This window comes from Gracilinanus agilis, chromosome 2 (assembly GCF_016433145.1).
Source record: "Gracilinanus agilis isolate LMUSP501 chromosome 2, AgileGrace, whole genome shotgun sequence".
Lineage (NCBI taxonomy): Eukaryota > Metazoa > Chordata > Mammalia > Didelphimorphia > Didelphidae > Gracilinanus > Gracilinanus agilis.
In genome coordinates, this window is record NC_058131.1 from 241,982,893 (window position 1) to 242,010,608 (window position 27,716).

Genomic DNA, 27,716 nt, shown 5'->3' on the forward strand with positions numbered 1-27,716 from the left:
GTGAACTGGTGGACAGCATTGCAAACTCACTCTCCCTACCTGGGTACCTTGGATCACCTGTCCTGGTAGAGTTGGCTCTTGGCATCCTGTGACCATCCTTGGATTTACCGCGAGACCACAATTGAATGCCATCCTCAGGCCCTTTAGCTGAGCTGACCAAACCTAGCTGGAACCAGGTTTGGAGGAGCTTTCCCTGTGACTTCAGTACTGCTTCCTTTGGGCCCTGCCTGGCTTAGGTCAATAGAATAGTGTAGTCAAGTCCTTCCCTTCCCCCTGTGGTTTGCTTTTAGGTTGTAAGTATAGAATCCCTTAATCCCATCCTTCATTATTATTTCCCTCAATTAAACTGTTATAAACTTTTACCTTTGTCTGCTGGTTCCATAGGCCCTGGCCTAGGTGAGCTGAGTGACTGTTGGGCCAACTGCCATTCCCATGACAGTTAACAGTTTGGCAGTAAACCCTGGTCTCCCTATCCTGGTTGGTCCTGTCTCTCCTTCAACCCAGTGTGAACCCACAAACCATTTAGTTACATTTCAATAATAATAGTTAACATCCCTGGTGCCCCACCATTACACTATGTAAACTTCTTTTTTGTATTTTATGCACTTAAAAATAATTATGAGAAGGAGACCCAAAGATTTCATCACATTGACTGAGGTCAATATAATAATAGTTAACATCCCTGGGGCCCCACCATTTCAATACAATACAATGAAACTTCGAAAGAGTTGCCTTATAAATAGACTAACAGATGAGCATTTCTTTTCCTTTGGCCTCCTCTTTAAAAAGTTTGCCCATCACTGGTCTAGAGTTATTTTGAATGGATATTTTAATTTTCTATCTCTTACTGTTGGATTTTGTTGGTGGTAAATAAAAATGCTGATAATTTATGGTTTATTTTGTATCCTATGACTGCTAAAATTGTTAATTATTTCTATTAGCTTTTTGGTTGATTCTCTAGGGCCATGATGGTGAACTTATGCCATGCCTGCCAAAGATGGCACACAGAGACCTCTCTGTGGGCATGTGTACCTTTGCCTACCAGAGTTAGTTACTAGAAAGGCAGAGGGATTCAGGTGGAGTTCATTCCCTTTCCCCTCTCCACTGGCCTCCCCACCTCTCTGCCCCAGTAGTCCAGTGGAAGCATTTACTCCCTCCCCTGACCAGAGAGTCTGGGCCACTACTTCCCATTCTTATACCCCTGTCTGGGGTATGGCAGTGGTGGGGCAGTTGGTCCCTGTGAGGGGTGGGGTATGGCACCCAGTGTCTAAAAGTTTCACCATCACTGTACTAGGGTTTTTTAGGCATACCATCATAGTTTCTGCAATGAGTGTTAAATTATTTTCTTCATTGTGTATTCTAATTCTTCAGTATCTTTTTCTGCTCTTATTGCTATAGCTAGCATTTTAAATACAATATTAAATAATAGTGGTGGTAATGAGCATCCTTGCTTCACCATCTTTTTGGGAAAGTTTCCAACTTAATCCCATTACTGATGATGCTTGTTATTGGTTTTAGATAGGTGTTTGTTATTTGTCAAAGAAGTGATGTTTTGTGAAGACATAAAGATGGTGAGTGGCATTATAGGGCAGTCACAAAGTGATAGTGATTTGATTAGCTGGCTAAAGACAAGGCTGCATAGTTTCCAGGTAGTAAAGAGGCTTAGTTCTTCCCAGATATGATCTATGTAGGGTCCATTTTGTAAGATAGATGGGTATAGTGGTAGAAAGTGTCAGGATAGATTGGAGTAGGGAAAAAATGGTTAGAGACAAATCCTGAGGCCATTGCAGAAAGGGGCTATGAGACCCTGGACTAAGGGGCTTTTTTGAAGAGTGAAAAGGGGAAAGATTTGAGTTATTTTGGAGGTAGGTAAGACCAGCAAATGTTTTGAACAAGTGAGATAAATATGAGTGAAGAGGCTAGGACAACACTGAAGTAAAGATTTAGGGAGACTAGGAAAATGGAAGTGGCTTTGATAGAAATTATATTGAGGGGGAAAATTAGTAATTTCTAGTTTAGACAGGATCCAGTTTGAAATGCCAGTAAGTGTGGGGTTAAAGTTCACGGGAGAGACTAGAGCTTATTGTGGCATATAGTGTAAAATGTTAGACATTTCAGGTTTTTAGGTTACCTCTTTCCCTGTTAATCAATTCACACTGTGGGTCTTCTTTTTTTTTTTAAGGGTCAATTTTATTTTTTTCAATTATATGTAAAAACAATTTTTAAACAAACATCAAAAATTTTTTTGAGTTTCAGATTCTCTTCCTTTGCCCTTTTCTCCTTCTTCCTTCAGAAGGTGTTTTCCCATTAGTTTCAGCACTCATCCTAAGTTGTTATTTGAGTCCCTTAACTTCTCTAGGTGCTTTAGTTTTTTCATTTATGAAAAGAAAGGAGTCAATATAAATATATAATTAGTCATTGAATTGGAAAACCTCGATTTTAAGTAGTTTCTTGATTCATAACAAATTAATATCAGTTAACATTAAGTATCTACTGTGCCAGAGAAGATGGAAAATTTAGGTAAAATAGAACTAAACTTTTAGGGAACTATCTAGTTAAGGGAAAAAAAAAACTCTTAAAAAAAACCAAATTAAAACTTGACATGACCAGTATAGAAATATATTTTGGAAGCTAAAGTTCTTTTTTAAAAAAACCCTGAAGTTTATATTTGCTTTGCTAATAAATTGTTTTTGCTAATTTAGAAAGAGGACAGTAGAAAACAGAAATGGATTCATTATGGGTTAAATTAGGCAACAGGAATAACTTTAAAAATATATTTTTTGTCTTTTTCCTGGGAAATAAATAACAAGGTTGAATTTTTGGTTTATTTCACTTAAAAAAAAAGAAAATACATTGCAGATTACCCCCCCTGGAAAAAACCTCAAAACACAAAACCCTATCTCTAGTAAAGCATTATTTTCCTAGTATCTTGCATCCTTATGCACCAGGTTGGTGCTTTTGCTGAGGATGAGCCACTTTTGTGGTTGTGTTACCATGGTAACTGCCTTCTAAGTGCTGCCTCAAGGTCACTCATCAGTCATAGCCTAGAGTGCTTGGATTTTGTTAAAAAGAAAAATATCAACGCCCAACAGATAAGATGCAATTAATGATCATTTGGTTGTGTTAGTTAATCAATTCCAGTGAAATGGCACTTAAGATAATATGAATAAAATGAACTACTTAAATGTAATGTATTTGTTAGTTTTGGTAAACTACATTTTCCTTGAACACAGAAATTCTTTGTAATACTTAGATAGCTTTATGTTATATAAAATATCACTTATCTATATCCTTAAATATTATTTGATTTTACTTCAGTTTCTCTATTTTAATGGAGGTTATTTCATTTTCCTATGTATATGTTGACATTCAAATTGTCATTTTTTTTGTCAAAATTTACTATTTTGAGGTATAAGGAAAGAGTTTGATTTAGTATAATTTTTTTTTTAAGGAAGCCTATCTACATATTGCCAGTTGGACTAATTTTTGCACATAATAGTGCTCTTAATGTCCCATATGCAATTTTCTAGTATTCTTTGCACACAGTAGACTTTTAAAATAATGTTTGTTGAATTGAATTCTCCAGTTCAATTTTAATTTTTTTTTGTTTAACTGAATTATTTCCTACAAGATTTTTTTCTCTTCACCTTTTGAAATGATTTTTTTTTTACATGTAGATATTTAGAGAAGACCTTATGACTAAACAAAGGTTTGAGTTTGCTATTTAACATGTTTGGTCATAAACTAGTTTGCAGTGTAGTAAGGCATGGAAACAATTTTCTTTGTGACTGTCTGCCTTACAGCATTCATTCCAGAGAAAGAAGAAATCAAATGTATGAATCTGTAGGTGGATAGCAGGTGAATCTGAAAGAAGCAGCAAAAGGCATCTACCATTTGGGAAGGGTGGTAACAGTGAAACAAAAATAATTTATCCTTGTTCAGCGGCTGTTACATATAATATTCTAGAAAATTTGGTCTTTTAGTTAATGAGAATCTAACTAGTTCTCCTTTCCCTGGAGGGAAGGAAAGAATTGGTTCTTTCATAAAGCTAAGCTGGTTCATCTCTGTTCTGCAGAACAGACACCTTTGCAGTGTCTGTTAAAGAAATTTTACATGCTTGAAATTTCAATGAATTTAGAGAGCCTTAGTTAACATGCCTGGTAGTGTAACCAGACTCTATGTTTCATATAAACATATTGATGGAGCTAAATATGTCAACTGATGTTTCTGCTACTTCGTCTGGAAAAAGAAAATGTTTTAAATTGTAAGGCATGATATCAAGTTATGAATTTCTCCTGAATTGTTCCCTTGAATTACCTCATATGTTAGTAGCAATAGTTTAGATAATAAAAAATGGTAGCTGATTAAAAAATAATTTGTTTTTATAACTGATTTGCTTCCTTAGTTATATTTCCTTAGGCTAATATTAATGGATTCTTATTCCCTATGCATTTACATGCCAGCTGACTGTGTAGTATGGGCAAGTCAGTCTTCTTGAGATTTAAAATGTGTTGTGGCTAATCACAAATTAAGTATTAATTATTCTTTATAGCTTTTCAAATTTAAAAAATATTTTAGGAAAGAAATTTAGAGAGTAAATATGAAAAAGATTTTTAAACCTGGGATTAAATTTTCAATGAGGGAAATGGTCAAATGGCATGTTATTTTATATGTCATTTTGTGTAGTATACTCTTACAAATGATAGTATATACTTTTGTAATAAATCTTCCTTTTTGACTTAGATTTCTTTTGTTAAAGATACTGTTAATGATGTTTTACTGGGACTACAAAGTATGCATTTTGAGATCTTTTTCCTTTATAAGTACAACAGACAAAAAGACAGAAAAATTCTTTTACTGCAAATCAGTCAGTAAAACTAAAATATAGAGGATGTATTTTAATGAAAAGTGGGATATATGTTATCTCACCCTTGACTTTGGACCTATATCTGTTTGACTTATCCGCTCTGGAGAAATGTATCTAATTTCAGTTAGTGTTGAAATTAACTGCCAGAACATACTGCTAGATCTGCAAATCACTGTAGTTTTGGAAACAACAGCTATATTTAGTTTTTTTTTTCGATGTATTTTTATTATTATTATTATTTTTCAAACATTTATTAATATTCATTTTTAACATGGTTATATGATTCATGCTCCTCCTTTCCCCTTCACCCCCCGCACTCCCCCCACCCATGGCCGATGCACATTTCCACTAGTTTTGTCATGTGTCCTTGATCAAGACAAATTTCCAAATTGTTGGTAGTTGCATTGGTGTGGTAGTTTCGAGTCCACACCCTCAATCATGTCCACCCCGACCCATGCGTTCAAGCAGTTGTTTTTCTTATATGTTTCCTCTCCTGCGGTCCTTCCTCTGAATGTAGGTAGCGTCTTTACCATAAATCCCTCAGAATTGTGAGAATTGTCCTGGGTCATTGTATTGCTGCTGGTACAGAGGTCCATTACATTCAATTTTACCATAGTATATCAGTCTCTGTGTACAGAGTTCTTCTGGCTCTGCTCCTTTCTCTCTGCATCAGTTCCTGGAGGTCTCTCCAGTTCGCCTGGAACTCCTCCAGTTTATTATTCCTTTTAGCACAATAGTATTCCATCACCCGCATATACCACAGTTTGTTCAGCCATTCCCCAATTGAAGGACATACCCTCCTTTTCCAATTTGTTGCCACCACAAAAAGCGCAGCTATAAATATTTTCGTACAAGTCTGTTTATCTATGATCTCTTTGGGGTACAAACCCAGCAAATGGTATGGCTGGATCAAAGGGCAGGCATTCTTTTATAGCCCTTTGAGCATGATTCCAAATTGCCAGCCAGAATGGCTGGATCAGTTCATAGCTCCACCAACAATGCATTAATATCCCAATTTTGCCACATCCCTTCCAACATTCATTACTCTCCCCTTCTTTCATTTTAGCCAATCTGCTAGGTGTGAGGTGATACCTCAGGGTTGTTTTGATTTGCAATTCTCTAATTATTAGAGATTTGGAACACTTTCTCATGTGCTTATTGATACTTTTGATTTCTTTACCTGAAAATTGCCTATTCATGTCTCTTGCCCATTTATCAATTGGGGAATGGCTTGATTTTTTATACAATTGCTTTAACTCCTTGTATATTTGAGTAATTAGACCCCTGTCAGAGTTTTTCATTATAAAGATTTTTTCCCAATTTGTTGTTTCCCTTCTGATTTTGACTACATTGTTTTTGTTTGTACAAACACTTTTTAGTTTAATATAATCAAAACCATTTAATTTACATTTTGTAATTTTCTCTAACTCTTGCTTGGTTTTAAAGTCTTTCCTTTTATATTTAGTTTTATATAAGAGTATCACCATAAAAATATTAGCTAGAGTAAATTGAAAAACTCCAATTAGTTAATTAATTGAGAATGTTTTTCTGTGGTTGCATGTTTCATGTCTTCTTCCCCCCACCCCCCACCCCCGCCACCGCTGCCAAGTAATTCCACTGGGTTTTTAGAGAGTAAATTTTTTGGCCTAAACAAGTCTCACAGGCCATCTACTGAGATGAAAAGGGTTTTAGTCTGCTTCAGTGGAGAGAGTTAACTAGGCTGATGAAATCCCAGATTCTTAAAGTATATAAGATCTTTAATTCATTCTAAATTAAAAATATTTATTGTTATTTAATATAATTAGAAATATTTCATCTTAGACATTTTGAGAAACTTTTTGGGGAGGGGAAAGTTTTTTTTGTGGGGGAGTTCTAAATGAGAGAAATAGCTGTGTAATCTTGGGCTAGTCATTTAATCTCTTTTATTTAGACCTGTAAAGTTTAGTCTTTTATCAACATGGTAGTAAATTTTTTGTTTCTAATCTTTGCAGGAATGAGTGGATGCGATAGTCTACAAGCAGTCCTTTGACAGAAATACATACACCAATCTGTAGATCAAAAGTCAACAGGAGAAAGTCAGTAAGTAGAAGTAGTAGAAGTGGTCCTTTCCTTTTGCTAAAATGACAATGCATTTAGGAGATAGTACAATCGAGTACCATATTTTTCTTTAGCATATAGGAATTACCTGATTGTTTTATTTAATTTTCACATATTTTTAAGAAGTTATTTTTGTTAAAGACTGAGGAGCAAGGTATTATGCTACTCTAAATATTATGTTATTCTCCAAAATTTATATTTCAGAGTTTATCAGAAAAGCTAGATATTTGGACTGGACTCATAATTTTCATTGATATAGGGCAGTGTTGGTGAAGTATTGGCATGTGTGCAGAGCTAACACTTGGGGTGCTGCACCCCCGTTCCCCCTGCATGCCCTGTCCCTCAGACCAGTTACCCAAAGCGAGTACTTCTTCCCTCTGCTCTTTGGGGTAATGCAGAGGGCTCACAGGCAGCTTGAAATTGCAGTCAAGGCACATAAACTTGAAAACCTTTGCCAGCACTGATATAGGGAATTCCTAGGTATGGAAGCTCTCTCTATGCCAATCAGGCCAGCACCTTCCCTGCTTAGAGCACTTAGTGTTCAATGACTTGCCCCAGATCACACAGCTAATATGTAACAGAGACAGTACCCAGCTCTCTATTAACTGTACTCCACTGCTTCTAATACAGAAAAGTTCCTAATATATGAAGGATCCAGAAGGTTGAAGAAATCCTCATTCTCCTCTCTCCATACATGTTTTAGACCTAACTCATCTTAATATTAGAATAATGCCATAGTTGAGACTTCACAAACTGTTAGAATGGTAGCAATTGGGCATATGTTAAAGGATGTCAGTAGTTTGAGTTTTAGAAAACCACAATACACTAAACATCAGGGTTGAGGGATTTTTTTTTTTTTAAATCCTTACCTTCCATCTTAGAATCACTACTATGTATTGGTTCCAAGGCAGAAAAGCAGTAAGGGCTAGGGAATGGGGGTTAAATGACTTGCCCAGGATCACACAGCTCTAGGCCTGGCTCTCAATCCACTGAGCCACCCAGTTTCCTCCAGGGTGGAGTGATTTTTGAGAGAATAAAATACAATAGAGTTTATCACTATTTCAGTCTTGTTATATAATTCAAATGAAGATGAGTGAAATCATATTAGCTATGAACTTGGCCAAGGATTGACTGCTTGGGAACTAGATAATATTGGAGTTTGGTAGCAGGGAAGAAATTTAGGTTCCTTTTGTTTGACATTCATTTTTGTGACTCACTGTGTTCTTTTACTAACTTAACTCAATTAGTCAAACATTTATGAAGTATCTACTGTGAACATGGAATTAACTATACAGGTTCTTCAAAGTGTTATGATAAAAAATAATAAAGGCTGCTATAATAATATAAATTAGTATTTTAATTAAAGCCATGTTGATAGAGATAAAATCATTAGACCACGCGCTTGTAATTGCCAGTGAAGGCTACAGTGGTGTTCATGAACTCAGCCCCTGCCACCCATATCTTCTAACCCTTTTATCCTCTCCTTCCCTACTTCTCTGCGCCTGCTAGTTTTACCTTCTCTAATATGGAAGAGAAAGAAGAGTGTACAGAATATAATTCATATGTTTTTTCTTCTTGGAAGGTTAAATTACTATGAGACAAATTGCTTTGATTGAACTTCACAGTTGAAATACTTCAAAGGTCATGGCAAGTAAAAGCCAAGGAAAAGGCAGTAATAGAAAGCTATGATTTTAGATATCTATACTCAAATTCTCAAAGAAAGACTAACCAGCAGGATGAACTAGACCTCTTAAAGCGAGGAGACATATTTGATCTTAGTATGCATCGTTGAGACTCGGTGGTAGGAGACTATGAAGGGACTCCAGAAGACAGTACCTTATTCAAGAGAGAACTTTAAGAGCAGTGAGGTGGATTGAGGTACATTGTACATACTCTGTGGAAATCCAAGAAGCAGTAAACTTCATTACCTATGAGATTAAGAGTTAACCTCTTTTTGGCATTTAAGGATCACACAACCTGGACACATTGTTTTCAGTTGTACTAGATCAGTGTTGGTGAACCTTTTAGATATCATGTTCCCAAACTGCACCTTCAAACTGCCTGTGAGGCTCCCCTATCCCCCACCCCCACCCCACATTAATGCAGACAGTGGAGGTAGGAATTGCTCTCATTGGGCTGCTGGACAGTGGGGTAAAGCACATGAAAATTGTCCTCAGGCATGATGGAGATGGGGAGGGGAGCAGCCCCCTCTGGCATGCCAGGGCACATGTGCCATGCCTTCACCAACATGGTCCTAGACTGAATTATTCTCTTCCATGAACCCTGGGATATAGCCACTGGCTTGCTCACTGTTTCTTATATGGGATCCTCTATCTCTGTGTTTACATTGGTTACCTGGTATTCCTGAAATGTACTATTTCCTAACCTCTACTTCTTGGAATTTCTGATTTCCTTCAAGAACTAACTTAAATGCCTTAAAAAAAATGAAACCTTAACCCAGGAGCTCTTCATCAGGGGTTTGTGAATTACTTTTTAAAAAAATTTATAATTTGGCAGCTGTATTTTAATATAATTGATACTCTTATAATCCTATATATTTTATGCATTTTAAAGTGTTGTTCTGCAAAGGGAGCCATTAGATTTTGCCAGACCCCCTTATTAATCTTCCTTTCCCCAAAGGAACTCTCTCATTGTGTATATACTATAAATATGTACAAGTTTCTCCCTTGTTAGACTGTAAGCTCAATAAGGGCAGGGATCATTTCACTTGAATCTTGAGGCTTAGCATAATGTCTGGTACATTGATGTATATTTTATGGATATGTACATAGTTTATGTTATATAAGGCCCTTGAGAGCAAGGGCCATTTTTACTCTAGTCTTTTGTTACACATAAGTGTATAATAAATGTTTATTGATTGATTGTCTTAGACTAATTATTGGAAACCAGATGTAATTTGTTGCCAGATCCTTAAGAAATTTTTCTTGATTTGGAGAATCTGCCAGAATTCATACTGTCTGCTGGCATATTGTTGGAGAATCTAGAGTCACTTCAGCATTGTAGCAAAGCCTCTGTTAGCCTGAACAATCAAATTGGGTTAGAGACTTAGAAGAAAGTATAAAATATTTTAATGGTATTAGATAATTATATTAGGATTTGCATGAGTAGATATGATCCTAGTTTTGCTTTTTCTTAGTACTCAGTATTTGTTTTCTAGGAAGGTAGATTGAAGGTTTTGGTATGATATTGTACAAAAAAATTAAACCCAGGCCTTCTTGGCTCCTAGGTTGACTCCCTGACCACCATGCCATGTTGCTTTTCTTATATTAGTGGTAAAAAATACTGAGGCTTAGCAAAGTTTGGAGTCTTTCTCAAAATCTTGAGACTTTCTCAAAGTCATATAGTATGTAAGTTAATATTTGAATCTCTATTAGAATATATTTCTCTCTTTGCTTTCATTTTAATATCTTTTTTCCACATCATACTTCCTTTAATATTTGCATTTATTTGTTTTATATAAATGTGAATATTTGTATATGTTCTTGACTATTCAATTAGAATGTAAACTTCTTTTGAGTAGAGCCATTCCTATTGTAGAATTAGAATCTGGTCCCCAGAACTCTCTCTCCCAGCATCCCATGTTCCTTCTCACATTTCGTCTTTATGTTTTGGATATAGTTTGTGTGTAACCCCATGTCTTTCTTTTCCTGTGGATGTGGCTGGGAAAACTTTTCTTTACTCAGGTTTTGACTTTTGTTCTTTTTATTTCTTTAACTTCAAGCGATTATTAATAAATCTTATAAAATATAATACTTGGAGTTATTGGATATTAATTTTAATCTTACACTATATCTTCAGGTTCATCTTTCAATAATAAAATTCAATACATTTGATTCTTTAATCATAAAAATATTCACATAAAAACATTGCATTAGTTGGAAGAAAGCATTTTGTTTAAGATACTATCTATGGTGAAAATTGTGTAGGATACCTGTAGGGATCATAGTCTTAGCTAAGAAAGAATTAGTATGTCACTTTGAGCAAATCTCTTCAATAACTTCTTTTCTTCATTCTCAGTGAAATGAGTTGGTTGGATTAGGTTGAACTAGTGTTTGTTTCAGACCTAACATTTGGTGAATGTACTCATAGAATTAATGGTACAGTTCTTCATTTTTACAGATTAAGTTCATTTACAGATGAGACACAGAGGTGAAGAAACTTGACCAAGATCACATAGATAGATGTCTGATCTGGGACTGTGGCACATTCTTTGCATTCTAGTTCTGTTGTGCTATCACTTTTTTCTTTTTCTTTTTTTGATATAGAACAGATTCTTTTATTCCTACATATAACTAGTCATAGTGCTAGAGTTCCCAATGTTCCTTAAAGACCATTAGCAACCAAATCCTCTACCTAATTTATTGCTACTAAAAGTCAGTTGGGAAGCTAATACTCTGAAACACAACAGTTTGAAAGGCAGATCATTAGCCATTTTACAAATCACCTCTGAGCTGGCATTGTCTAGTCCAGTGATGGGCAAACTACAGCTGCAGGCCAGATCCAGCCCCCAGAAATGTTCTATCCTGCTGCCTGACATTATTCCTAATCTGACGAATACAATGAGTAGGATACAATACAATGAAACTTCAAAAGAGTTGCCTTAGAAATAGACCGACAGATGAGCATTTCTTTTTCTTTGGCCCCTCTTTAAAAAGTTTGCCCATCACTGGTCTAGTCAAATAGCCAAAGGTGTTTTTTTGGTACTCTTTCCCTTGCAGCCTATCTGTTTCTGCTGATGTTACTGCCACAAGTCCTCTGGTAACCTCTACCATTTTATCATCTTGCTTTCTCCATTAAGTAGGCATATTCTCAGAAACAATCAACTCCTATTTTATTTGATTTCTCTATTAATGATAATTATTTTTATAGTGGGTAGAATAGGAAAAAAAAAAGCTTAATAGAAAAATGGACAGATGAGATACCACCTCAGTGTCCTTGAATTCATCTTACTGAAACAGTAATGTATCAGGTTATTGAAAGAATTTATAAATATAAATGTTAATCAGTATATGGAAACTTTGGAAAAAGAGTGTTGACTGTTATATATTAAGATAAAAAATAATAAATGCTGATAGATAAAGTCATTAGACCACGCGCTTGTAAGAATTCAAAACTGCCGCCCAGCCATTATTGTTACCTCCTATTGTCTCTTCCTAAGTCTTCTGGCCAAGAGGGCCACTCCCTCCTAACCCAGGAGATTTAAACTGTTCTCTGCGTGGAGACATAGGCGTCCCCACGCCCAAAGAACCGGAACCAGAAACCTGTTGGACCACGGGAAATGTAGTTTGATAATTTCCATGTGTCCATAGAAAATACATATATATATATATACTTAAAGATGGCATCTCCCAAATTTCATTTTTACATATAAGAGTTTTCTTTCTAAAATCAGGGGAATGACATCTCTTTGAGAAAACATGTATCTTTCCTTATACATTTTTTTTCTGTATTCGTCTAATAAATTTAATAAATTTAATCTCTTCAGGTAGTTATGTACAGGAGGGCCCCTGTATCTGCAGGGGATTTGTTTCAAGACTTATGGAGGATGGTTGAAACTGAGGAACACTTGCTGATTCCATATATAACATGATTTTCTTGTACATATTTATAATAAAGTTTAATTGATAAGTTAAACACATGGTAAGATTATTAAAATAAAATTCAGTAATAATAAAGTAGTACATTTTATATAGTATTGTACTCTCTTGGGATGTGTAGATATTCAAGGAGGACTAGTACTCTTCGTGCGATGACTTGCTTAACCCTTTTCAATGCTGCTTACTTACCTTTAATGTTCACCTGGCACTCAAATCTCACCTGTGGCTCCAAGAAGCTGTAACATTTGCAGTGGTCACACTCTGGTAAAACCATCTTGGCAGATGAGTTAAAAAGGTGGAGGTTAACTAGTCTCAAAACCATTAGTCAGTTGTAGGTGGGGATATCTACCTTGAAACATGTGAAGACTACCTCTATCAATATTGGAAGATAAGAACAATTTGTTCTAAGAGCCATGAACACTTAGAGCTTGGTCATGATCAAAGATGCCAAAGTCATTCCACAGCATCCTTGGCTGTTTCATTGTATTGTATCCTGCTCATTGTATTCCTCAGATTAGGAATAATGTCACCCCAGCAGATAGAATATTTCAGGGGGCGGCAGTTTGTCCATCACTGCCCTAATTGATGTCCATTCCTTCAATTTCCAGTTCTTTGCCACCCCAAAGAGAACTGCTATAAATGTTTTATTTCTTCATTTTTTGGTCTTGTTACCTAACTCTTCATCTTCTTAAACCCTTAATAAGAGTACTCTCCAAAGTTCTGTACCTGATTTTCTTTTTTTCCTCTTTCCCTCTCTTTGCAATGTCATTTAGTACCATAGCTTCAATGATCACCTCTATCCAGATGATTCCCCAGTTTATCATTTCAGCTCCTGATATCATCATCTTCCTAAGCATCAGAATAGAACATCCATTACAATGCCCAATCAGCACATTAAATTCAGCATGTCAGAAAGTTTGCTTACTATTTTTCTCCAAAACTGCTTCTTTTGACTTCACTATTTCTGTGTGGCACTACTACTATCTCTCAAGTTCAAAACTTTGATGGCATCGTAGATTCTTTCATCTTTATTTCTCATCTATCTAATCATTTTCCAACTCACATAGATTATACCCCTCTGTCCAATATCTCTGCACCTAGAGAGTCTTCTTGATCCCCACTATTAATAACTGTACAGACTCTCATCCCCACATGCCTGGACTAAGAAATAACTTTCTAACAAGTCTCCTCATTTGCTATTTCTCTCTCTGGCTCATCCTTCATCACAGCTGCCAGATTGCTTAATCTTCCTTCAACATAAATCTTTTCACATCACTTCTCTGTCCCCAAATTGCCCATGACACCTTCTCACCTCTAGAGTAAAATCTTGACTACTTTTGCTGACATTCATGGCCTTCTGCAATTCGATACCTCTCTGCCTTTGACATCTTATTTTATATTGCACTCTTCTATGCACTTCAATCACACTGTACTACTTTGTCTCCCAAATATGTCCTGTGCTTTGTTGAGGAGTGAGGGAGTAGTAAGACTGCAGTAAGTGTATGCTACTAGAGGAATTTAGCTTAAAAGGGAGATAGGATAGTTGCTTGCTCAAAGAGTACATTTGAGGAAACTTTTATATGGGCTTGGGAGACCTAACAACCTGTAGTTATATATGAGAAGGAACCAATGAAAACAGTCTACAGATCCATGAGTGAGAGAAAGGATGATTAAATAAGGAAAATCAGATAGAAAAATAGATTATAAAAATTAGCAATTAACAATCATTTTAGGGAAGAACTCTTTATTAAATATCAACTGGTTCATTAATTTATTCAACAGATACTAATTGAAAACCTACTTAATCCAAGACCTTAATCTAAGAACTATAAAATGTACAATGATGTCCTTTGCCAATCTAGAAGATTTTTAGTTGAAACTGCTGAATATACATATATAGGTACCAAAGTGTGTGTGTGTGGGCATCTATATATATAAATAGGTAAATACTGTTTGTATGTACACATGCATGTGTATGTGTACATTCAGTTTCATCTAAACATCTTTATATGTCTTTTTTTTAAACCCTTTTCTTTAATCTTAGAATCAACACTGTGGATTGGTTCCTAGGCAGAAGTGGGTAAGGGCTAGGCAATCAGGGGTAAGTGACTTGCTCAGGGTTATACAGCTAGGAAGCATCTAAGGTCAGATTTGAACCTTGGACCTTCTGTCTGTAGGCCTGGCTCTCAATTCACTGAGCTACCCACTTGCCCCTCTTTAAATGTCTTATAGCACCCAGAATTAGGTCTTGGATTTAGTAGGTTTTCAGTTAGCATCTGTTGATGTCATTGAAACAGTTGATATCCAATGAAGAGTTAAAAGCATTTCATTATTTATTAAAATTTACATAAAATTATATATATGAATTTATATATAATTTATTAAAAAGAATTAAAATTATTTTTTAAAACCCCAATTATTGCAATCCTGTCTCTTCTTTGCCACATATATACAGTTTCACACTCTTATATACCCTTGTGATGGAATGCGACTGCAAGGTAAGGAATGACAAACAGGTTATTTTTGGTAAAAAACAAGATCTACATGAAGTTACAGAGTGAAACAGGCAGAACCAAAAGAAAATTATAAACAGCAATAAAAATATTGTTTGTAGAATGACTTGTTTATGTCCACCTTCACACAAAGAACTCACAAATGGAAATAAGACAAAGTTTTATGTATACACTTATCTTTTTGCCCCATGGTGCCTTCTCTAAAAGGGGAGGGGAGGGAAGGGAGTTACTTGACTATTTTAATTTAAACAACAAATAAATAAGTGAAAGTAGATGACCTCCATTCATATCATTCAATCAGAGCCCCCTCCATACTTCTCCCCATTTCAAAACATCTGTCTTCATCTATCCTTTCTTCTTTCTCTCTTGGCTCAGAGAAAGAAGTGTGACTCCTTATCAAGGCCAATTTTCTTTTGATGTCCTTAATCCTATCCCCTCCCCAACTGGAAAGCAATGTAGTACAATGGAATGAGCCCTGGAGTTAGAGGATTTGGATTCAAATCTTACATCTGATAGTCACTACCTTGAGAACCCCAAGAGTCACTTTACCTCATGAGCCTCAATTTCCCAATTTGTAAAATAAGGGGATTGGGTTTATGTGCTTCTGGCTGTAGATCTATAATCTCATTTACCTAAGGCTTCTTGTAGGATTTTCTTCCTTTAATTATCCCATCTCTCACTCCTACCCCTTCAATAAATCCATTTTCTTTGGTTTCTTTCTCATTCAGCATTAGAAACACATTCTTGTTTGGCTGTATCATCACAAAGATGATATATCCAAGATACACTGGAGGGTGAAATAAACTGAATGCTTGTGTAGCAAAAATGTAATTAAACTATAAAAACAATCGGGAGTACCTTCATCTTTTTCTTCTGGAGCCAGATCAGCCACGATATCATCAATATTATCAGGCACGATGTTGCATTGTTCCCCCTGCAGAGAAAGTTTTTTTGAAAGTGGAAATTAAAGGAAGGCATGTATTTGTTTGAAAGATAAATCAACAGACAGCACCTAAAACAGAATATTTTGTGCCTCAATTCATAGACCTTTATAAGGGCTTAAGATTTACCCATAAATGAGATAAGATCAGACTCTGAGAGGTAAAGCAAAGCAAAGAAACTTTGTGACTATGATTTAGCATCCTGGGGGGACAGTGTGGGAAGAAATCATCTGATCTTCAGATTCATTAGGATGTCTACTTCAAGATAGATAGGAATCAGGTTGCTTTTTTGTGTTGTTGCTGTTCCTTACCTATTAAATGATTCACATACTGAAGGTCAGGAATCATGTTCCTATAAAAGAGGGCATCTCATCTTTTATGATATCTGGTTGGCATTTTACTAAAGAGGACCAGGAACCCTTATTTGTGTTACTAACCTGGTGAATACCAATTTTATTGGAGATATATATAGCAGCATTTTTTGAGACTAAGGCAGGTTAGAGCCCTCTTGTGCTCTGATCAAAACCGTATGTGGAATGTCATGTCAACTTCTGAGCACTACACCCAAAGAAGGGCAGTGGCACATATGCTCAGATGTCAACCAAGATGGTGAGAGGTGTCAACACTGTGTATCATGAGGACTGGGTGAATAACAATGCTATTTAGTCTGAGAAAGAGAAGACTGAGGGAGGACAGGACAAATATCTTTAATTATCTAAAGGGATATTATATGGAAGGAATAGCAAGCAATTTCTTGGTCTCAGAAAGGATAACCAAGAAAGGAGCTAAAAAACACAGGAGACTCTTTTGCTCAAAATAAAAATGTTAAATTTCCTAAGAATTATAGTTGTCTGAAAATTAAATGGATTGGTTTAGAATTGGAAAGCGATTCTTCAGCTGTGCTGGGGGTGGACTTCATACTTTGGCTACAGGTTGAACTACTGAGATTCTTTAGTCTTAGGAGGGTTATGCTGACTGTTTGCAATGGAGTCGGGACAACTCTGGTGACAGGGAACTGACTTTACCGAGATGATTCTCTGGTTGCCCAGTCAACTGAAGGCTCACCCCCATACCTTTCTTGCAATTCTCTCGATGACAACTCTTGCTACTTGAGTGATGGAACCTCCCTCAGGATCATAGAAAGGACTCTGAGGGTGATCTAAACTTGTCAGAGGCCGGATTTTCTCTTGAGGAATTGTTGGCTTATTGGGTGACTATAAAGAAAAGAAGACATAGGCTGAGGCAGCAGTAAATACAAACAGATGAGAGATGCAGAAGCCATTTGATTTTTACATAAAAACTGGATCCAAATGGAGAATAACAACAGAGTCAGGCGATCACCTCCTGGCATTAAAAGAGCTCAAGATCAATGTGAATGAAATGGTTTTAGCACTTGTTCCACGAAACAACACTGAAGGTGGGAATGCAGCATCATGAAGGACCATCATCCAGAAGATTGCTGCTACTTTCTCCTTAGAATCCCTTGTGTCTTCATGAATTTTTTAAAGTAAAAATATTTCCAGCGGGCATTTCTTCATGCAAATACTTGGTTTTGAAGAGAGGCCAGAGAGACAAAAAATTAATATTAATGGGAAAAGAGATCAAAATAATGATTTATAATAGGGAAGGGAAAGGAAATAAGCATCTACATAGAACTTAATTTGTTCTAGGCACTGTCCTAAGTACTTTTTTTCAAATTTTATCCCATTTGATCCTCACAACAATCCTGGAAATTAGGTGCTACCTATCCATTTTACATATGAGGAAATTGAGGCAAATAGGTGGTATGCCCAGCATTAAACATCTAGTAAAGGTCTGAAGTCAGATTTGAACTCAGGTCTTCCTGACTCCAGATCTACTGCTCTATGAGCAGTACTATGTACTATGTACTACCCTGTACTATGAGCTGCCTCTATATGATAAGATTATAATAGAAAAATTTAAAAATTCACTTTAGAGCTAAGAGGCATGCATGTGGGAAGCACATGAAAAACTATTTATGATTTGTTTTTAACAGACTGAAGTCTGATAAATAGAGAGGTCTGGAATTTAGAGAATCATGGTAACACTACCTTCTGGGTTTATTTGATTAAGTTATGCGTATACATATCCCATCTCTCCTATGAGACTATAAACATTCAAAGGTAGAGAGTCCATCTCTTCTTTTGATCTTCTNCCGCAATCTGGCCCACAGGAGGTAGTTAGTTTGCCCATCACTGGTCTAAGGGGAAGCACAATTTAGTGACTGGTTCTAAATATTTTTCAGAATTGTTAAATCTCTTCATAGCCCTATCAACAATTCATTAATTATTTTGCCTACAAATCTTGAATGTTAGATATTTATTAGGGAAACTTTATATCTTTTCTGTAATTTTTTAAATTCTTATTGCATAAATTTTATTTATTCAGAAGCTTTTTAATTTTATGAGATCAAAATTATTCATTTTCTCTTCTGTGATACTCTGTTACTTGTTGGTCAAAAATTCTACCCCTATCCATACTTCATTCCCTACACCTCTAATTTGTTGATTCTATGATCTCTTATGTATATCTAGGCCTTATGTTCATTTGGAGCTTCTTGGTGAGAAATTGTTCTAATCCTAATATTTGCCAGATTGCTTTTTAGCTTTCACAGAAAAGTTTATCAGATAGTGAGTTCTTACCATGGTAGTTGGAATATCTTTGTGGGTTTATCAAACACTATGCTACTATACTATGTTCAGTTGCTTTTGGACAGTTATTTATACCTGACCTTTTCCATTTTTTAACTAGCACTAAATAGGTTTTTTAAAAATCACTATTTTTTAGTATAGTTGGAGTTCTACGCTTTCCTTCTTAATTTTTTCATTATTTCCCCTGAGATTATTGACCTTTTGTTCCTATGAATTGTTCTTAGTTCTTTAAAGTAATTGTTTGGTAGTTTGATATGGTACAGAAGTTATGAATTAATTTTTATAATATTGACTTCCTAAATTTATGTAAATACTGATTTGTTTGCTTTTCAAACAAGTTAAATTTTTAAAAAAGATTAATCAAAAGGCATATATAAGAGGAATTGGCAAGAAATTTTCTAATCAAATCACTCTTAAAAAGTCTTAAACTGACTTATGTAAATGGTGTGGTTTGTGGTGGATGAAAGATTTTCTTCAGTGTTACATTAAATATCATTAAGAAGGCAGTGGGAATGAAGATTATTAATTAGGTAATTTGAAAAGATACAAGTTCATCTTAGGTTCATCTTGGGATGGGAATTGTGCAAGCATTTTAACAATTGCTTTTTGGAGATGCTTTGTTTCGCATCATTGAACTCTGGTTTTGATTTTGAACAGTTTCCTTTATTTTTCTTCTATTCTTTCCTTCTTGGGTGATAGCCTTATGATGAGTCATCACTATCAATCTTTGAATGACAACACTATTTTCCATTTCAAACTCTAGATTTTGTTATAGGATGAAGATTTTAGTATGTGTCTCCATCTGGCTGTAATGTAGCCCTAAATAGATACTTTCTATTTGAGTGTTTTTTCCTTGTTAAAATTTTTAGAGCTCTGTTTTAAAGGCATGACCTGAACATTAGAGAAAATCCTCTGCTACATCATTGTCTTTTTATGTCTTTGTCTTGGTGACTTTCTTTACCTTCTATAAAATTAACAGGGCTGATTTCCAAGGGCTTTCTTGACTCATAAATCTGATACTTGCCTGAAACTAGCTGCCTTAGAACAAAGTACTTAACTTATGTTTTTGTAACCTTATCTGTAAAATGGGCTGATACTGAGTTACTTCATTGATAAGTCTGCGTGAATTATTACTGTAATTAACTGCTTTATGGTGCCGTAATATTACTAGGTGATACCAAGTAGTTTCTGCTTCTCCTGTCCCTGCTCACAGTTAATGCTCAGCCATTAAAGGTATGGTTGGATATTGACTTCAGTATGCTTTATTTTTACTATAGCAATCAGTTGAGTATGGCCAGGGGAGCAGTGGGAGCAGTAAGAAAAATTTGGTTTCATATTGTATCTTAGAAGAAATTGGGAGCTTTTAGCTTTAAGGATTGAGCAATGGGTAGTGACACAATATGTTCTGTAATTAAGATTACTTCAGCAATTGTATGGAGGATATATTGGAATAGGGAGAGATTTGAGGAAGGGAGGGGGCACATTTAAGGTCATTTCAGTCAATATCTTGATATTTCATGTACCAAGTACACAGGAACTCCCTGTCTACTTTTCATATTTATACTTTACTTTGAGAAATGGTGACTATCAGTAAAGACTTTTCCATCCTCAGACATGTAGTTTAGATTGACCATCCATCCATCTATCCATCCGTCTTATGTCTTTCTATCTACCTCCTACCTATCTTTTACCTGTCTATGAGTGTAATAGAAAACACCATTGGCTATATGGTTTTTTTAAGTTGCATTCCTTTGAATATTCATTAATTATATTTTTGTCATCATTTGGAATTATCTGGCTAAGGCACTGCATTCTTCTAGTCAGAGTTCTTTTATAGCTACCATCAAATTATTGATAACATGGGTCATTTTGTGGAAAAATTAGCATTCAATCAATTCCGTAAACTGCAATATCGATAATACCAATATAAATGAATACTGAGGCAGTTTTCATTCATTAGGAATAAAATAATTCTTTATCAGTTTATAGTTCATAATGTAATAGCTTCTCCACAGCAAGTTGATAAAATTTTTTTCTTTAATTTTAACACATTTTTAATGAACTTAATGCATTTCAACATACAAGGAAAATAGAAAATGATTTGTAAATGAAACTATCAATCTTATAGCTTTTTGTACATATTAACTTTAACATAGTATATTACAACATAATATTAATAGGATTAATGATATTGGTATTCATAAACAGTATTAATATAGTATATATTAAATTTAATATAGTAGTAGCAGTACCATTGCTTGTTTGTGTTCCTTTCTGAACTCTTTTGTATATTTAAAAAAAGTCTCACTAATACTTGCTGTCAGCCTCTTACCCTTCACTCTCCCTCACCCTACTTACCCAGTCATTTGCCAAATATTGACATTTTCACCTCCATTATATCTCTTACAGCTATCTTCTATTTATAGAGATACCGTCTTAATTAAGCCTCTCATCACTCTTCATCTAGGTTTATTGAAATGGCCTCCTAATTGTTCTCATTGTCTCAAGATTCTCCCCAGTCTAGTTTCTTTTACATAATGCTGCCAAAACTATTTTCCCCCTTAAATAAGTCTCAGAATCTGTTTCTCCCCTACTTAGTAAACTTCATTCCTGCCTTATTGTTTCTTAGCATAAAGTTCAGACTTTTATGTTTAGCTTCTTATTTATATTTTACACTGAATTTATTAAACACATACAAAAAAAGGACACATAACATAATGGAAAACAAAAAAAGGGGATTATGTATGAATCCATTTAGTTTTTAAAACTACAACCTATATTTTCATCCACTTTGTATGTTTCTTCTCCTCCTTGCAGTATTTCCTCCAACCAGACTGACCACCTCTCATTTTCTCACACATACACTCTTATTTCCTGTTTTTTGTGCTTTGAACTTGAAATCTCCCAGGACGGGAATGTAAAAAAAAGAAATTCAAGTACCATTTTCTACATGAAATCTTTCCTGATCCACCCAAATGCTGACTTTTTTCTTTCAAAATACTTTGGATTTATTTTTATATATCTACATATACACAATATCTCTGTGTACATAACATATGTGTGTATGAACATGCATACATCTATTTCAATAAAATGTAAGATCCTTGTGAATAGTAGGGATGACTTCACTGTATGTATATAATCTTAGCTCCTGGCACATAGGAGGTACTTAATAAATGCTTGCTTGCTTGATTGATCAGTTTATTTATAGTTCTTTGCTATCACAAAAAGTGCTGATATAAAAATTTTAATATATGAAGTTTCTTCTTTGTTCTTTTTGGGGAATAGTTGTATTGCCGTTTTAAGGTATGTGTGGGTTAGTGAATTTTTGGGTCTAATCGGTTGAACTGCTCTAGAAGCATCAGTGGTGCATTAGTGTTTCTTTTCTCCCATAGCCTTTCCAACCATTGTTATTTACTTTTCTGTCATTTTTTCCCATCTGATCAGGTATAAGGTATAACTCACGATTTTTAAAAAGTACATTTTTGGAATACTTTCATTTTTATATCAACTACATTTCCCAATTTAACCCTTGACCTTGGAGAGCAGTTCCTTATAGAAGAGCCAAAAAGAAAACAAAGCATCAAAACTAGTCAACAGGGGCAGCTAGGTAGCACAGTGAATAGAGCACCAGGCCTGGAGTTGGAAGGACCTGAGTTTAAGTATAACCTCAGATTCTTCCTAGCTGTATGACCCTGGGCAAGTCACTAAATCCCAATGGGCAAGTCACTAAATCCTAATTGCCTAGCCCTTGCTGCTCTTCTGTCTAGAATTTATACCAAGACAGGAGGTAAGGGTTTAAAAAACACAAAACAAACAAACAAGATAATCTGACCAACAAATCAAAACAGCCTAGTAACATATGCCACACTCCTAGCCCTTTGACTTCTTCAAAGTGGCATGTGTCTTCTCCTATCTTTTCTTTGGGTCCATGCTTGTTCGTTATAATTTCACAGCATTCAGTTTCATTTGCTTTGTTCTTACTTGTTTTTCTATCATAGTTATTGTGTATATTGTTTCCTGGATCTTATTTACTTCCCTTTTTCATTTCTTAGAAGTCTTTACAATACTTTTCTGTATTTCAAATACATTCATATTTATTTAACCCTACCCATTTGGTGGTCATTTGCTTTGTTTACAGTTCTATTACAAAAGAAATGCAGATAAAAATTTAAATATTTTCGTTTATATAGATTGAAGAGTCCTTTTCATCTCATAATTTCTAATTGCTTTCAAAAATGAATGAACTCTTTTACTACTCTATCAACAGTTGTTTTTGCACAGTTCTTTCTACACTGACTTTTCTCTTTCGTTGTCTTTGTCAGTATGCTGAGTGTGAGGCGAAACCTCAGTTGTTTTTATTAGTATTTTTTTTATTAGTGATTTGGAGCATTTTTTCACATGATTTTTGAAAGCTTGTATTTATGTTGAGAACTGCCTGTTCATATCCTTTCTCCCTTGCTTGGAAAATAGCTCATGCTCTTAGATGCCAATTCCCTATATAGTTTGGATAGTCAAACTTTTATCAGAGAAATTTGCTGAAAAGATTTATTACTTGGTTAACTATTTTCTGTCTCATTTGATTTTGTTCAAAAACCTTTCAATTTTATATAACCAGAACAATTCACTTTTTCTTCGCTATCTTTTACTATTTATATTAAAATATCTCTTCTTTTTTCAATTTGTGACTTTTTATACCTAGGCTATCTATTCATTTGAAATACTGATCAATGAGTGCCTTAAATTTTCACATTTTACATTTTTGCATATATGATATCATAGTGGACACTGACAATTTCAAGAAACAATTCACTGAATTTATTGCTGAGGAAAGATGTGTTTAAATTGCAGAGAACTGATAAGTCCAAGTATGCATGTTAAGATGATTTCCTTTAAAAAGTTATTGACTGGTATCAATGATAGAATTGAATGTATTCTGTAGTACTATGGTAATAAATAATATGGTAATAAAATCTTTTTAGAATTGTGATATTTCATGAATGTGACCATTTTGCCATCTTAAAGTCAGTTTCATAATTATAATACTAGTTGTATAATATGTCAAAACTAAATATAAGTGGTCCTTGAATTTAGAGCACCTTTTCCAGGAACCCAAGATATTATAAATTTAATCATGAATTTATTGACTGCTCATTTTTCTTTTTCTTGTGCTGCATTTTAGACCTATTGCTTTCCTTGGTTAATAGTGTTTCTAGAACTGAAGGGTATACAAAGATAAATAAATCCCTTCCCTACATGAATTTGCAATTTCATATTGAGTTAAAACCTGTAATAACTATACTATATGTGATTAGTGCATGAATTCAGAGTGCTGTGAGGCTTGTCATATGACCATATACCTAAAGAGTTAAGAAAAAACATTTGAAATTAATACTTATTTTGAGATACTTGAAGTGTATGGCATGAGGAAATTTCATTCAGAACCTAGTGCCTTATCAGCAGTTATAAATGTCTTATCAGCAAATTACTGCAAAAAAGTATGTTAAATTATTGGTCTTCAAGACATGAGTAGGGAAATCTTTTTTTTTTAGTGATGTGTAGCTGGCCTTAAGTATGATTCTTTTTAAGATAAGGTTAGAAACAGGGGTTTGGAGTCTGGATTCTCATTGATCAGTGTTTTGTTCTTGAGGCTGGTGGAAGGAGAATGGTTAATAATATTCTTAGTTGTTAAGGAATTTTTGGGTTAGAAGAAACTTTGGTCCACCATTTTTCTAATCAGGAAACGGGTGTTACATTTAGAAATTAGAAAACTCCACATTTGGATCACCTCTGGGTCCAGTATGCTCTTAAAGAAATAGATATAATGGAAGAAGATTTGGATATTTTGATAACATTTTAAATAGTTAAAAGAACTTTTACATAAATTATTCTACTCTTCAATCTTCTTAGTAATATTATTCAAGTGATTAAGCTCGATATAACAGAAAATGGTTAATGATTTAAAAAAGACATTGTTTAAAGCCCCTGTGAATATTTAACAGATTTTTTTCTAAGCTAAACCAGTGATTCTCCAAACTTTTAGTCCTTTTAAAACCACATTGACAGGTGCTATATCTACTTGGCTTCAGCTTGCTTAAAATTTTTCCCTTAGGCTTTCATCTTTCAACCCATTTTATTTTGGGGTACCACATCTCATTTAATGATGCCAGGTGGACAGGAAAAGAACCATGTGAGGAGATGGACCTTTTCATTATATTAGGCTGCTTCTATAATGGCCCTGTGCCCTCTTTAGATTGCTGTTTCCTTTTCTCTAAACAAGGGGGTTAAATTAAATGACTGTAAAGTTTTCTTTAAGCTCCATGTTGAATTTTGAATTTTATTTGCTTTCAACTTTTAGGTTTGGAATTTAAACATGGTCTGGGACTAAGCAGTAGTTTTTAGTTCTCTCATTGTCCTTTTAAGCTATCTTCTAACAGATTCTGTACTCCAGACAAGGCAGCTGAGTGGGGGATTGGCGCTTGAATACTTACATATCCCTTCCTTTTTGCATCTTTACATTCTAAGGGAAGGGAGGTGATTCATGTAACTCTTGGTTTTCCTTGAAAAAGCAAAAATTGTACATAATCACGACAGTCACATCACTGGTAGCAGCAGTAATTTAGTGTTTAAAAATTCAAAAAAGCATGAGAAAAAGAAAAATCGAAGAAAACTGAAAACAATTTTTTTCTTTTCTAAATATGTGAAGTGCAGATGAATTACAGCCTTTCCTCTTGTTCACCTTAAATAAGCCCTCTCCAACACTTCAGTCCTATGATAGGTTATTCCACTGATTTTCGAATTAGGATCTAATTTAATTTGTCCAGTGGGTACCCACTGTGTGAACTTCAAATACTGGGAGTGTTGGCTAGAGTTTTTTTTTTTTAGGTTCCAGGAACCGGAGAATGGCTTAATTTTAAATGAAATAATTTAAAAGCACTTTGCAAAATAAAGAATTCTACAAAAAATTAAATAAGTCTTTTCCTGCCAGTCATTACATTGGAAAAGTCTGTTAACCAGAATCAATCTAAGGCAAATCTAATTTCTAAATATCTGATATCAAATATTCCTGTTTCTTTAAGTAACTGGGCAGACCTGCATGAGGGGAAGAACAGGGTGGGGAGCACAAGGGAGGGACAAAATTGTATCCTGAAAAGCTATTTCGGAAAAAGATAATGCTTTTTGAACATCCTGCAAAGATAAGAAATCATAAGGCTTTGTGTTGTGTGGTTCAGAGTTTTAACAGTTTGGGAGCTCCTATTTTCCTAGATATTGTACTAACAAGCCAGGAAAAATGGGCCATTGACAGCAATTCCATGGAGTTCCAGATGTTTTTGGAAGAACTTCTATAACAATCTAGAGAGAATGTCTACAGACTAGTCCATAAATTGGAGCAGGAAACATTTGTGGGTAGAAAAAAAAAGTAACAGGCAACCCCACTTTACTCAAAAATTAAACATAGAGGATTAATAAAATTGTAGAGGTTCCTGCATTTAGTTTGGTACCTTGGTGAATATTTTGTGAAATTTTGCTTGTTGGCTAAATATCTTTGTTTTTAAAATATATTTTTGGTTGAGCACAACAAAAGTAGGCTTGTATAGGCTTATTGAAATGTCTAGACAAGGACATTGAATTTAAGTCTTATGAAAGGTTTTGTGTATTGAACTTTCACCATGGGTGGCTGTTCGGCTTTTTGAGGTTCTTTATAAAATTAATAATGTGGCTCTCTTATGATTCCACTTACTTCACAGGTTGTATTTTAGAATATATAGGTATATTGCATGGCAAGAGGCATTGAATGCAAAGGTTTTTACAGATTGCGTTTAATAATTTGTGCAGTATTATCCAAAATGATTTAACGGTGTTGTACAAAGAATGCCCTGTAATGTTTTCTCCGTATGCGCAACTTAGGTACATTTTAATAATTTAACCTTTTTAAAAACTGAAAGGAGAATAGAAATCTTTTAATTTTGATATTTCTGGTACCCTGGGGAGTATTTTGTTTTTTTATTATATAGTACCCAGAATTCAGAGGACTTCAATGTTATTAAATGCCAACACCCATTCCCTTCCCCCAGCCTCAGAGCACACCAGAGCCTAGTTTGCCTGCAGCTGCAGTGGTAGGCATCTTTCAGGAAGTGACCTTGGCTTGTATTAATCAAATTCAGAACACACAAAAAACCTTCTTGGTAACATGCTGACTTGATGTAAAATTTTATCGCATCCATTTTCTTTCAAAATGAGGCCATCTTGTAAAAAGAAGATATATTGAATGACTCCTCCAACTTTAGTATAAAAGGAAAGCATCAGTAAGGCTTGTTAAAATACTTTAATCTTTTCAAAAGTGTAGCCATTTTGTTGGATAACATACATAATTTAAAATCATAATTTTAGTAATGAAATCTTAATAGTTAATAGAACATTTGCTATTTCTATACAATAAAAATAAAAAAAAGGAAAACAGTTCAATCATTAGTTTTTGTCATGTTACTGATATAATAGCATAGTGTTATTAAGAATGAACTTGCTGCTTTAACTATGCTATAATTTGTACTATAGGTTTCAAAAAAAATTCCATAGCAGTACTCTGTTAACTGATGTTCTCTTATGCACATTAACATATTAGAAGTATTGTGGAGATAATGTGAAATAACATTTCTCAGTTAAGGCAACCAATTTGAATTGTAAAATGAGAGCACTGTGGGATTATTCCCATAGTTCTGGGCTCTCATTACTTTAAGACTTGGACTTATAAAATGTTTTGATAACTATATTTCAGTACAATTAGTTACCTTCATAATACTCTGTTTATTTTATGCTTTTAAAAACATTATTCTGAGAAGGGGTCCATAGGTTTCTCCCAAGATGGGGTTATACAACATAAAAAGAGGTTAAAAACCCCTACATAGAAGATTCTTTCAAATGGCTTTTAGAATTAATATATTAATATGCTTTCTAGAAAAAGGGCCCCTAATCATGTTCATTTTGGTAAATATTGAATGTAAATTCTT

At 34.7% G+C, this 27,716-nt stretch overlaps 1 protein-coding gene across 1 annotated transcript in view; it reads left to right on the plus strand.

Annotated features, from left to right (window-relative positions):
- The first annotated feature begins 6,886 nt into the window (after positions 1-6,886).
- NCOA3 (nuclear receptor coactivator 3) overlaps positions 6,887-27,716 on the plus strand; it is a 155,463-nt gene continuing 134,633 nt past the window's right edge. Inside the window, exon 1 of the mRNA XM_044663809.1 lies at positions 6,887-6,946. The gene's annotated coding sequence lies outside the window, so the exon portion shown is untranslated. The remainder of the gene's footprint in view (positions 6,947-27,716) is intronic.